The 14,451-nt window shown below is 39.4% G+C and overlaps 1 protein-coding gene across 3 annotated transcripts in view; it reads right to left on the bottom strand.

Moving 5' to 3' along the window:
• Stk39 (serine/threonine kinase 39) overlaps nucleotides 1-14,451 on the bottom strand; it is a 263,115-nt gene that overhangs the window by 106,308 nt on the left and 142,356 nt on the right. The gene's annotated exons all lie outside the window — the stretch shown is intronic.

Here is a 14,451-nt window from a genome sequence, read left to right as displayed (position 1 = left end):
CATGCTATAATTTAGTGACATAGCACACACATACTTCCCTGAAATAACCAAAGTGGTTATTCAGGGTTAACTAGAAGATCCAAAAAGCCTACACAGCCTCTGGACTCCCACACTCACCCTCTTTCCAAAACATATTTCTCTAAACACATGCAGAACAAAACATTTTGAAAGAACACCACACTCAAAGCTTTAATGATCAAGTTTGTTTTTCACTTTTACTTAATTAACAACTGTACTAGTATCTACATACACACACACACACACACACACACACACACACACACACACACACACACACGCCATGTGATTGCCTTCAAATTTGCCTAAGGAAACATAAGGAAGCAACTTCCTGCTGACTGAGCAGAGGCAGGGCAATCAGAAAACCTAATGAAGCATGCTAGACTAGACGTATGCGATCTAAGACCTACATCCACACAGCAAATACCCTTCTGTTGCCACCTTGCTCTTTTTCAGAACCTGACATCATGCTTGCATTCCCAGGATTCTGCTCAACCTACTTGGACAAAACAAAATAGCATCAGTCTATTCCTAATACACTTGTCACATGTTTGAGAGTTCTAAAAATATTGTTATTGTTATAATAATAATAATAAAGTAGTAGTAGTAGTAGTAGTAGCAGTAGTGGAAGTAGTAGTACTTTCTAAGCTTGATCTAACCCACAGGGAATGCTTTCCAAATGTCTTCATGGTTGAAAAACCAAACTTAAAAGGATAGAACAACGGGAAGAGCTACTGAGACATAATCAAACAAAGCCCTGCAGTAGATGAACATTAAATGAACGTAATGGCTGGTGGCCACTGATTCAGAGAAACTCATGGTAGATAGAGATGACATATTCAGCACTTCCTTTTACAGAGGAGATGATGGCCCAGAAAATGCCTTGAAATCATGCAGCTATGAGGCAACATAAAAGTACAAAGCAATGCCTTCAGATACCCATTTTCCTCATGTCACTGAATGATTATTTATAAAGTATGTCCTTTGAAAACTCCAAAAGTCCATACAAAAAAGGTAATTTTTATAATAGAAATTATGTAGTCAAATCATAGGCATGTCATTTGACCCAAGGAAAATACCAACAAAACTGAATATATGTCAGATCAATGTGAATCCATAAACGACACATGCTTTGGGCGATAGGCTGGCATTGGGAGGCACTGCCTTGAGAACCTGGGAAAGTTACTATGACTATTTTGTCTGGAAGTTTTGAATTCCAACAGAGTAAACCTTAAAAGGAAATAAAAAGTCACTCACCATTGCAAACTGTTAGGTCTAACTTTTTTTGAAAAAATGTTTTTAACCAGCTTACCTTTGAAACAGTGCAACCACTTTTGTGCTTTGCCTAGGCTATTGTTTCCAGTTGGGTTCTGAGCTGCTGTGAAACCTATTCTAATGATGGTGATTTTAATAGTGCTTAGAGATGCTGGCAAAGTCTTTGAAAAATTGCTGAAATGCACTTAAGGGTTTTCGGAACAGATTGCTCATCTTTAAGACTTCAAAGAAATGGGTAACAGAACAGAAAATAATTTTCTGTTGACATAGACAATAAAAATAATTATTTTCTTGGCAATACTAATTACAGCGAAGGGCACTGGTTAATGAAAACATTTAAAAGGAAGAATTTAAGTCCCATTATAAAATATACTATTAACTAACAAGTGAGAAAAAGAAGTAAAATTATGGATAAAGACAAAATAAAACTACTCCTAATAAAGCTGTAGATGAATTAATTAGTTGATGAGTTAGTATTCTTCAAGACATTGCATGAAAAAAGAGACTAGCTTTATACTGTGAAATATAGTTCATGCCCTCTTTCCCTCTGGCGCTATATATTTGCAAGATTGTCAGTTTCATTTCCACAAGCAGGATCCAACTATGAACAATAAAATGGCCATCCTCTTCTATTTCTATTTTATTTTAGGACCCTAGGTTTATTTGCTGAGGGAGAGAGATAAAACAAAATGTCTAGGATGATAGCCCTTAACTGTGAAAGAAATGAGAGATGGGCCTTTAAGCAACAGATATTAGTTACATTAACAAGTGTAAATGCTGAGCAAATTAAGTAAGACTGGAAACATTTAAAATCTATGAAAGAGAAACGTCTGATATTAAAAGAAAAAGAATCCAAGTTAGTCTCTAAGAATATGCCCCTGGCTTGCGCCTAGGAATAAAAAATTTTGAAGCAAAGGTCTAGTAGTATATTTATTTATGTGATATTGACTTCTATTGAAGAGACAAGAAATTGTTTTACAAAGTCACATCCTTGTAGGGAGTTTGTAAGGGTGAAGAAACAACCTTTACCTTTTAAAGTCAAGGCACCTATATTTACCATAATGTGAAAAACAGCCTTAAGAGTTAAGAGCTACAAAATACTTTGGAAAGTAGAACCTTCACTCATAGAGGTATATTTTCACTTCACTATAATGATTAACAAAGGAGGTTATTTACTCTTGGAATTCGAACTGCATTACTATTGTTTGGCTTTGGTTCCATTAAAAAGGTGTGCACTCAGTAAAGCCCAGTGAATTTAATGCAATGAATTTAATCTCTATTTTCTGTGGTAGAAGGGGGAAAGAAAGGGTTGGTTGCAAAATTGAGTAATTCTCAGAGAAACAAGCTCCTTCCTAGATGTCACCAAGTTAAATCCACAATCCCACAAATACCTCAAGTCACAATTGGAAGTAGTAAAATTTAAAAAAAAATCTTCATGCAAAGCAGCAGACACATTCTTTAAACACGTTATTTATGAAAACCCATTACTGAAATGAACCCAAGCTCAGATTGCCACAGAGAAGAAGACAGGCTCTGACAGACATGACAAAGGAGGAGTTTAGCTCGCTGGAAGGTTCTGGTGCCCAGTGAGCAAAGATGTGTAATGCAAGGTTGCATAGCAGCAACCAGGAGGCAAGGGTGGCAAGGTGGAAAATCTGCAGAGCACTCTCGCTAATGATTCCAGGTGTATTCCTCTCTAGAAATATGAAGTGTCACCATCCTGGTCCAACACCTCAGACATGCCAACTTACCCCTGACTCCAGAACAGAGAGGAGGATAGGAAGGAGAATACAAGACAATCAACAGATGAATTTTCTGTGGAGGGCATGCACTATGTCAGAAATGGGAAGCATGAGTGTCTAACATACTACCAAACAAAAGAAGAATGCGACCCTAAGAAATATGGGCACAATTTAGTCTCATGTTCAAATGCTACCCACTCTCTGAGTGATCTACCAGTTTCATTAACTTCTCCCAGAATATGGATTTCAGCATGTCCTTTGGACAACTTTCCCTTCTTTGGACACTCTACTTATCCCTCTCTTCCACCTGCACAATATAGTATGTGCCTGACTCCAGCTATACCTGGTCACCCAGGGGCTCACCACTTCAGCCTGGCTACCTAGGCCTCACTAGACACAACAGAAGCCAACACAGTTCTATTTCTGTTCCCAAACATTCTATTAACTAGAAGTACAAAAATTACTTCTAATTAATTGCTGTTTTTGCATACTTGAGATACTGCCAAACAAACAAAAAGCCTTCTCAATTATCAAACACAAAGTGAGACTGGGTAAGCTTTTAGTGGTAAATATTTTACTGTATTGTAACTTGTGTTCTGACTTTAGCTCCTCTGAGTACTACATCTCTCAGCACTTCTGGACCCGCTGGCCCCTCCAGCCTAGGTCCTCTCTGGCCTGCCAGTCTTTACTACCTACCCCACAAGGCCCGGAGCCCAGAGCTGACTCACGCAGACTTCCTACTACCTCCTACCCCCTTCTCTAGCCAGATCCAAAAGTCAGCCTATGCATCATTTATTTTCTACCACCTTATAGACCCATTCTTTTACCTCAAACTTCTCTGAACCCTAGGTTCATGGTGTTTCTCTTTCTACTTCTCTCTCCTACTGTTCTTTGCCATTACCATGACACGGTCACTCCTCTCCCATTACTAGCTCTCACCTCACAAACATGATGGCACTAAATGAACACACTCCATGTGTATGCTGAGTAAACACACTTCAATACTCTTACCTTAAGCTGATGGCCATGCAAGCTTTGACTCTTAGTCTTGCTGTCCTACTGCTCAGTTGAGTGTAAGCAGCTCAGTAATTACTCAAAATTGATTTTACCCCCTCTAGCTTATTTCTCAATCCTGTACCCCGCATCTCTCAGATTCATTGTGAAACTTCCCCAGTGCTGTCTGAGTGAACACATCTGAACACCTCCCCTCCCACCTTCACCCCTAGCATGAAGACAAAGGGCATATTCAACAAAAGCTCTGAACATGTCTGCCACATTAAAAACTCTCAACGGTATGATGGGTGAGATTATTATCAAGACATTTAAATCTTAGCTCATATCTAAATCTATCAAACATTATATTTTGTAAATTTTACCTCCTCAGCTACCACTGTGTACAAGTAGGTCCCCTTGAGTGCTGCCTTCTTGCCTCTCCTATTGAAACAAACTCCCCTCCATCTCTGAGTCTCTCAGCTCATGCCTACTTTATCCTTCATATTGCTACAAGGAACACACAAGCACTTTCTCAAAAAACCTGCAAGTGTTTATGATGTATCCAGGTTCCATGTTTGTTTGTTTTTTGTTGTTTTGTTTTTTTGGTTGTGGGGCTTGAACTGTAGACCTGGGTGTTGTCCCTGAGCTCTTCAGCTCAAGGTGAGTGCTCTACTACTTGCGCCCCAGCACCACTTCTGGTTTTCTGGTGGTTAATTGGAGATAAAAGTCTCACAGACTTTCCTGCCTGGGCTGGGTTTGAACCGTGATCCTCAGATCTCAGCCTCTGGAGTAGCTAGGATTACAGGCGTGAGCCTCTGGCACCTGGTTGTATCCAGGTATTTAACATTCAAGTTTCTAACTCTACATCCAAATGGCCCTTTTCATAACTTATTTTCTACCATGCCCCTTTACACACCCTACAGTACAGATGTTTAGAAATTGCATATGCATTACAAAGGTAACCTTGCCTCAATTAGCCTTTCCATGCTCTTTATTTTTTCATAGCCCAGGGCATTGTTGTAGATCCTCCCATTTGGATTCTGCCTTACCACTTTATGCTTTGTATTACCTTTGACAAAATAAGCTATTAAAACTATAGATTCCTTCAGAGCAGAGACTACCATCTTTTTTTATTGTGAAAATATTGTACAGAGGGGTTACAATTACATGGGCAAGTTAATGAGTACATTTCTTATCAAGCATTGTAGCCTCCTCCTTTTTTTGAGACTACCATCTTAAAAATGACTTTTTTTAATTCATTCAACAAGGTGTTATTAAATACCCCCCTTTGTAACATTTTCCAGATCAAAGAAGAATAAAACAGATATCTAGACCTTGGAGTAACTCATAGTCCAGAGAAGAGAATAGACTTAATAGATTTAAGATACTAATTTCAGTAAAACACCAGAGCTATAACAAAGGTACAAATCCTTCAGAACAGAAGATGATTGTGTCAAGGGACACACACTGTGGGAAAGTGGCTACTTAGAGATTAGTAAAAGTAGTGTAAAGAGAAAGACAAGTTTCTCTGTCTGATAAAAGGGAAAGAATTTAGTGAATACTGACTCTCGTAATGTGTCAGGGTTACAAAGTCTAGTAGGAAATGACTAATAACTACTGTTACCTAACTATTACGCCAAAACAGAGTGACTTAAAGAACAGCTGCAGGTGCCTCACTGCTGATGATGGTGACAGCAGTCACTGAGAGACCCACAAGCCCGAACAAAACCTATGCAAGTTGCTAGCACATCAAAACAGTATAAGATAATACAATGATTGTTGTTTTAAGGAGCTTTTCAATAAAGGCTTAAAGAAAAGTGAGAAAAAGTTTACTGGAAGCGAGAAGAAAGGAAGACCTTGCTATGCGGTGACACTGCACTGACACCTGAGGGAAAGGGGGAAATAGACACATACCTAATGAACTCAACGATCTAGCTAAAAAGATTTCCAGGCGGAATGCTTAAAGTGACACCTGGATTCTACTCATGGCTTATGACAAAATGTGAATTGTGAGAGATGATCCAAGAACCAAAGGCTAAATCTAAGCATATTTTCCTTGTCCAGCCTTTCTAGACACTAAACAATCCTCAAACTGAGAATGACTCCAAGACCAAATCTAAGAGGGAGCTGTAAGATCCTTTAGTAAGACTTCAGGAAGAAACAAAACCTAAAGCTTTCTAAGTGACTTGCCTTGCAGATCTACTTGTTAAATACCAGCGCCTAAGTATTATTCCCCCACTCCCATTCCCAGCCATTCCAGGAGCCTGAGCAACTCAAAGCATTTGTGACATGGATATTGTCCCATGGAGTACACCCCGTAAAACTTACAGAAAACCTACAGATTTTTTTTAGTAAGTTTTTTATTGTGAAAATACTGTACAGAGGGGTTACAATTACACAACAAGGTAACGAGTACATTTCTTATCAAGCATTGTTGCTTCCTCCTTTGTTTTTCCCCTACCATCCCTTCCCTTCCATCTCCACAACTACATCTCCCCCTCCCCTCCCCCCTACCCCCACCTAAATTGCCTCTTGCCTCCCCCTTCCTCTCTTCTTCCTCAGCCTTCTCCTCTTTCATTGGGCTGGTGCACTACCAGTTGGGGAACATCTCCACTTCTGGCTTTTGGTTAGTTGTTTGGAGATACCTGTCTCTCAGATTTGTGTCCCTGGGCTGGCTTTGAACCTTGATTCTCAACCTCACAAGTATTATAGGTATAAGCCACTGGTGTCTTTCTGCACAGTTTCTTATATATTTGTATTTATATTATTGATAGATTAGACTAAAAGGAAAATAAAAACAAAGTAAAATGATACCTGATCTGAAAATCTTCAAAGCTGAGTATAGGAGCAGTGTAAAGATACTACTGAGCTGCCAACACTGGCTCCTTTTGACAAGAAAAGAAAGAGTGACTTAAAGAGCAACCAAGAACCCAAAGATAGACCCAAGAGTCATAGAAAACTGTAAAAGAGCACAGAGCCCTAGTGACACGTGTCTGGCTAGATTCTTGAATCGCTATGCGCAATTTGCCCTCTTCCCTCTATTTCCCTCTTTGGAGCAAGGCTGTAGGACATGTATCTCCCTGTTGTATTTTTGCTAATTTTTCTTTTTTGCTCATAGATCTCAGATTGAGAATAGTATTAAGAAACTATTCCCATGGAACTGGTTGTGAGGAGCCTCACCAAGATTCAGATCTGATTTAGAAGATGAAGGCTATGACTTTGAGCCTGGGCCTGATGCTTCAAGGGGATGAGGCTCTTGTAAGTATGACAGACAGTATTTTGTATGTGAGTGATTTTAATTATCATGGCAGAGAGTAGAGAGGGAAGATTGTTCCATTTTTCCTCCCCCAGCATGTCTTTAGTAGCATCATCTATCCCATAGGCTTGTGTAAAATCTTACCACTCAACTAACAAAATGGGAATCCAGTACTCTAAGCCTGAATGTAGTGGGGAGGGGGTAGTGCCTCATCCATAGCCATCCAAGTAAGGGAGATATGAAGTGATATGGCATCCAAGGCTATGTAAAGGTGATACAACTTCCCCTTGCTTCACTTCACTACTCAGAGTTGAAGTCCAAGCATCTGTGAGTATCCTCGCTACTCTGAGGTCTCCATGCTACCACCAGGCAGCCCATAGGATTCCCTATAAAGAGACAGCCTGACCACATAACTACAGTTACATGGAACTGGGACCAAGCGGCCAACACTGTCCCAAATCTCTGATCCATAGACACTGGGAGACCTTATTAAATAACTGTTCTTGTCTTAAACCACTAAGTCCAAGGTGACTTGCCACACAAAAAATAAATAATCAGGATAAGGATTGTGATGAGATGACATATAAGATTTGGTTTTAATTATTATATACTTACGGGTCATATTTGATGCCCTCCCCTAATCCAGATAACAGACTCAACCTTATTTCATTTGATGGTTAATATTTTGAAGTGTGGACATGATTGGGCCTCTTAGCACTCAGGTTCCAATTTACACTTGCAAATTATTTTCACATGACTATGTTATCATACATTAAAATACTAAGAAGAAGAAAAAGGCCATTTCTATTAAACATAGATAATAGGCTACAGCTAGATCACAGCACTTATAGCCAGGGGTTCCTATTAGCACTATTTAACCTCTTACTTATCTAGTTCTTCGAAAATCAGAAATACTTTTCTCTAGAATGTAAAAGGACAGAAGATAGGAGGCTAGGAAATTAAGAAAAATTTGAGAGAAATATAAGACATTTATATGTTAATAATAAGCAATTCAATACACTGGTCTAGTTTATTAGTGAAGGACACCTTGTAGCAACTTCCTAATCATTTTTCACCATTTTCTAATGTGAAAGGAATGAAATTTGATAAATGTTTCTCTTCAGATAAGGACAAAGGAATTTTGTAACTTTGGAAATCCAACATGAAAGGGCAGCAACTTGAAAGAGAATGTTCTGGAAGCTGAAGGGAACTCTTTTAAAGAAGCAGCACAAAGCACGGAGAAGCAATTAGACTACTTATTCTGCATTACTCCTATCAAACCTTCAATATGGCATTTCTCCAAGTTAGGGAGACAAAAAACAATGACAACAGCTACCAGCCAAGAAAGCGGCATCCAATTTTGCAACTATTGTCTTTGGGAACTGAAGCTCCTGCTGGAATGGGTGCCAAGCTGATCTGTAACTTTAGCTAATAAAGAAAACAATAGGAATGTTCCATTCTGGCAAGACAAATAACACAGATGAGAAAACACTCTTCTTGTAAAAACTGAAGGAAAAAAGAGAAAACAATGTTTGGTTCTGCAGAGTTTGAAAAGCTGCCTGGATATAGCAGTAAGTTATGAGTTAACTTATTTTTGAAAGAGAAGGTAGGTAATAAGGAAGACAAATATCCAGCCAGCTGAATACAGCTCCAAAGACAACACATGAACTGCTGGAACCAGAATTCTCACAACAGAAACACCAGAGACAGTCAGTTTCAGGTGTCAACCTGGCTGTGTCCTGGCCCACGGTGATTCAAACACTAATCTAGGTATAGATACAAAAGCACTTAGTAGATGTGACTGAAATCTACAATTGATTTGAAGCAAGAAAAAATATTCTTGATAATCTGGCTGGGCCTGACAGCCTGATTTAATCTGTTGAAATGCTTTCTGAGTTGAGTTGAACTGGGTTTCTGAAGAAGAAATACCTCCTGAGGAGAGCAAGCTCAGTCATGCAGTAGCATCTAGACTGCCTTTCCTGACAGCTGCCTTGCCTGACAGTCTGCCCTGCAGATTTGGGGCTGGCCTAGCCAGCCCTCAATCAAGTAAACTAATTCCAATCAACTAAACTAATCCCATGTGCAATAAATCCCTTTATGGTCTCCTACTGGCTTTGTTTTTCCAGCTGAAGTCCTGACTGAACCCCACACAAAATCCAGCACTCTACCCCTCCAGCACTGTACTTTTGTTATTTATAAATGAAAGATAAATTAGCCCCAGAAGAGCAATACCAATAAGGGCATCTAGTGGTTTTGGTAATGATCATGTCTTCAACTGAAATGTAAAGGAACACTGAGCAAGATATATGAATTATCACAACCTAATGGAGATTGTGTTCTTTTGTTGAAAGACATCTAACATCCAGATTAGGAATAAATTACTGGTTAAAAAATCTCTACACTGGGCTGGGAAGGTGGCTCAGTGGTAGAGCGCTTGCCTTGCATGCATGAGGCCCAGGGTTCAATACCTCAGCACCACATAAGCAAAAAGAAAAAAGCCGGAAGTGGTGCTGTGGCTCAAGTGGTAGAGCACTAGCCTTGAGCTGAAGAGCTGAGGGACAGCACTCAGGCCCAGAATTCAGGTACCACGACTGGACCCCCCCCCCACCACCAAAAAAAATCTCTACACTAACTCTAATAACAACAGATGCTGGAGGGGATGTGGACAGAAGGGAACCCTACTGCACTGTTAGTGGGAGTGTAAACTTGTTCAACCACTTTGGAAAGTAGTATGAAGGTTCCTCAAAAGACTCCACATAGAGCTCCCCTAGAACCCAGCAATCCCACTTTTGGGCATTTACCCAAATGATCACAAACAAGACCATACCAAAGCTACCAGCACAACTATATTTATTGCAGCACTATTTACCATAGCTAAGATATGGAACCATCCCAGATGCCCCTCAGTAGATGAATGGATCAAGAAAATGTGGTATATATACACAATGGAATTCTATGTCTCCATCAGAAAAAATGACATTGCCCCATTTGTTAGGAAATGGAAAGACTTGGAAAAAATTATACTAAGTGAAGTAAGCCAGGCCCAAAGAAACATAGGTCCCATGGTTTCCCTTATTTGCAATAACTAGTCTATGTCTGAGACAAGCAGAAAAGGTCAGATAAGTTGCTGTTAGGCAAATGAACGCCAAGATAAGGACACAAGTGTTTTTTCTTTCTTTCTATTGTTTCTAACATATTTATAACCCCTGTTTTCACTGTGTTTGATGTTGGTATAATTTGTTGGAGGGGAAGGGGAAAAAATGAATTGTTTAAATAGGGATACAGGTGGACCCATTGCCACAATGAGATGTACAAGATGTTATGTTAAAAAACAAACTCTAGAACTCTGGCGGGAGGGTGGGTGGCGGGGAGTATAGCTGTAGAGGTGGGAGGGCAGGGATAGCATGGGAAAAACAAAGGAGGAGGCAACAATGCTCGATAAGAAATGTACTCACTATCTTGCCCATGTAATTGTAACACCTATGTACAGTATTTTCACAATAAAAAATAAATATGTACATACATAAATAGAGGAAAAAGAAATGTACATATTACCTTACTCATGTAATTGTAACCCCCCTGTATGGTATTTTCACAATAAAAAAACTTATTTAAAAAATCTCTACACTAAGTCTGAATAATAGAATTAACACGGAAATCCTGGTTAACATGCCAAGAACCAATTCAGTTGACAGAAAAATGGCCCAGCAAAAAAAAGTTAGAAAGATACTCAAATGTATTGGTTTCTGTGAAACAAAAACTATCCAGACTTAGCAACCATCATATAGGACATAATAGACAAAATAGCTTGATAAATTCACCAAGATATCTGGTTTTCAAATATATGCATTCACAAAAACACTTTAGAAGAGCCTCTTGATGCCAATACCATGGGGTTTCTTAATAAAAATTGCTACACAGTGCTCTACAGACACACTTCAGCTATTACCCAGATTATAGTTCTGTGCAAAAATATATACATACATAGTAAACTTTTAGTGCTCCTCACTGCTAACAATCAAATCAAACTTATCACCTGCATAGACATACATAACACATCTCTGCCATATGAAAAAGAAAGTCAGAAAATAGTTGCAATCTGTGTCTTCCAATCATACACCTCCAATGTCTTACTGCTTACCAGAATATGAGGATCACAGAGGATATTCATTCTTTCATTCTTAGTATGGAACAGTAAGCAGCCAATTCCCATCATCAAACAGCTCAGGAAGATAGTAAGTAGAAAAAAAAAAAGCTGAACAGAACCGGGTGTTTCCGAAGGAAACAAACTAGACACATGCACATATTTCTAGATACATCTGCATATATGCAGAATATTTCTGGAAAAGTTTTACACAATGTGGTGATTGTGCTAAGCTATCAGAGAAACTTCTTTTTCACTGTGTATGCCCTAACAGCTAACAACTCTGTCTCTCACTAGCTCTATATTAATTTAGAAATAAAAGCAATAGGCATATAAGGGACTGCATGCAGCTTCGACCGTGAGTAAGCAATCTTTCTTTTGTTGATCCCTGGACTAAGACAAAACTTACCTTCTGGTCCCCAGCAATGTTGGCCAGCACACTGCTGCCTCATGCAGACTGGGACCTGGTGACAGAGCACTTGCTTCTGTACTGAAAGAGGAGGAGGTAGATTGTGCTTGACTTTTCCCTCTAAAACCACCAATCAGAAAGTCATGGGGTTAGGCAAAGAAAGGTCAAGAGTATTTTGCTAAAGGAACATCAGGAGCAGAGAAGAAACATTGCTTCTGCCTTCTTCATCTTGTGTCTCTTTTACTTGGATTTTTTATTTGGATTCTTGTATCAATTATGAAAGATACTTTTGGCCATGGAATAAAGTATTTAAAAATTAGAATTACGTATCTTTCTTTAGGAAAAAAATTAAACCACATGGTAGTATATAAAATCAGAAGTAAAAGGCTGTGACTTTCTTAGGTGAGGGAGAAATAGAAACATAAGATGCTCAGGAACTTTCTAAAACTAAAAATGAATAGTTCCTAAAACTTTTCATATCAAGGGAGACAAAACAAGAACATAGAGTAATTCTGATGTGTACTTATTGCAGTGAATGTTAACAATTTACGAAACTGTTTTGAGGGGAGAGAGTGTCGGTCATAGGGCTTGAACTCTGGGCCTGGGAGCTGTCCCTGAGCTCTTCAGTTAAAAGCTAGTGCTCTACCACTTTGAGCCACTTCCGGTTTTCTGGTGGTTAACTGGAGATAAGAGTCTCACAGACTTTCTTGTCCAGGCTGGCTTTGAACTCAGATTTCAGCCTCCTCAGTAGCTAGGATTACAGGCGTGAGGATTACAGCTAGGATTACAGGTGTCCGGCTTAGGAAACTTTTTTTTTTGGTCCGGTTGTGGGGCCTGAACTCTGGGCCTGGGCACTGTCCCTCAGCTCCTCAGCTCAAGGCTAGTACTCTGCCACTTGAGCCACAGCGCCACTTCCGGCTTTTTTCTTTTTGCTTATGTGGTGCTGAGGAATTGAACCCAGGGCCTCAGGCATGCAAGGCAAGCGCTCTAGCACTGAGCCACCTTCCCAGCCCCTTGGGAAACATTTTTAATATTGTCTTTTTATACAATGGATTCTAGAATGAAGGAAGTCTCACCATTTTGCTAAATGATTTGATACAGACAGTGAATACAATTATCAAAATTTTTAACACACAGGAAATGCAATTAATAATCTTGATTCATGTTTATTAATGATTCGTTTATTAATCTTAACCCAGTAGCCAAGTTTGTGTTCTACATTATGTTTATAGAATAACATGCTATTGTTTGTGTTAGCTGGCCTTTGCCATAAATTATAAAAATACTAAGAAAATATTCTAACAAATAAGAAGAACTTGAAGCTTGGAAAGCATATGCCCTAAAAGTAATTTGCAGCTAAATTCTAGGCCCTGATATTTGGAATACTTTGTATTTAGTAGGCACCAAATATATATGTAATGAATGAAGGAATATTTTCTGTTGCCTAAAGAAAATTCTGCCAAATCAAATGTTGTTCCACAAGCCAATTTCTCTCTACCTTTCCTCCACCTCCTCTTTCACAGGGAGACACCAGGGGTTAGTAACAAAGCAGCACAGATTTCCTGGAGGAACATGAAGATAAAGGCAAAAAGACCCCCTTAGTTCCTGAATCATCATAATTCCACATGTCCATGATCCCTAGATCCAATGTCATTAAATAAGTTCCAGTGACCAGAGTATCCTACTCTGTGAAGGACTGACTGTTCACTCCTTCGAGACAGTAGCCAGCACAGACAGAACAAGGGCATAGGAGGGACTTCCATGTATTTGTTAAATAAACAAATGAGTGAATAATCCTAGTTTAAAATATAAGACGTAGGAAATCTCAAAGCCAATTTATCTTATCCCGAGACTCAAAAGCATATTAGAGTGTCCTTGGAAAACCACTACCCTTTGTCATCACTACCCTTTAGCTGTGGTGACGTGGCTAACAGGGATGAACACAGGAGGCTGAAAGGCTTAATTTATTCTATCTGCTTTAACACAGCAGCAGCTGGTGTCAAGTTCACTCTGGGCCTGCTTCTAAGCAGCTGAAGATCCTGAGAGGAAAGATACCATTCTAAACACAGATAACAACAGAACTGGTGATCAAAATAGATAAGCCCATCTGCCTCTGAGCTGCCACAACATGATGTTAAGCTGAGAATCTTTCAAAGAAGCAAACACGTCTAATATTGGTTCACTAAAATCACTTTCCTCTGTAACCAATGCACTTTGCTACCCTGTTCTCTACAAAGGGCAGAAACAACAGGTGTGAGGTAAACAGAAAACACACACATGTACACATAAATACAGCACTGCTTTTCTACTTCAGTTAAAAAGTGAAGGTGGGGGGGGTGTCTCAGTTTGAACTGAGAAGAAAAGCCAATGAATGAATGCATCATCATGTCTAGATACAGAAACATACCTCATATTTAGATTTCTTTTCATCCCTCTATCATCTCTTTTTTTTTTTTTTTTTTGGTCGGTCATGGGGCTTGAACTCTGGGCCTGAGCGCTGTCCCTCAGCTTGAACTCTGGGCCTGAGCGCTGTCCCTCAGCTCTTCAGCGCAAGGCGAGTGCTCTACCACTTGAGCTACAGCGCCACTTCCAGTTTTCTGGTGGTTTATTGGAG

The sequence above is a fragment of the Dipodomys spectabilis genome, unplaced genomic scaffold (genome assembly GCF_019054845.1).
Source record: "Dipodomys spectabilis isolate Male_0828 unplaced genomic scaffold, ASM1905484v1 ptg000174l, whole genome shotgun sequence".
Classification (NCBI taxonomy): domain Eukaryota; kingdom Metazoa; phylum Chordata; class Mammalia; order Rodentia; family Heteromyidae; genus Dipodomys; species Dipodomys spectabilis.
This window is presented reverse-complemented; position numbering and strand designations above follow the sequence as displayed.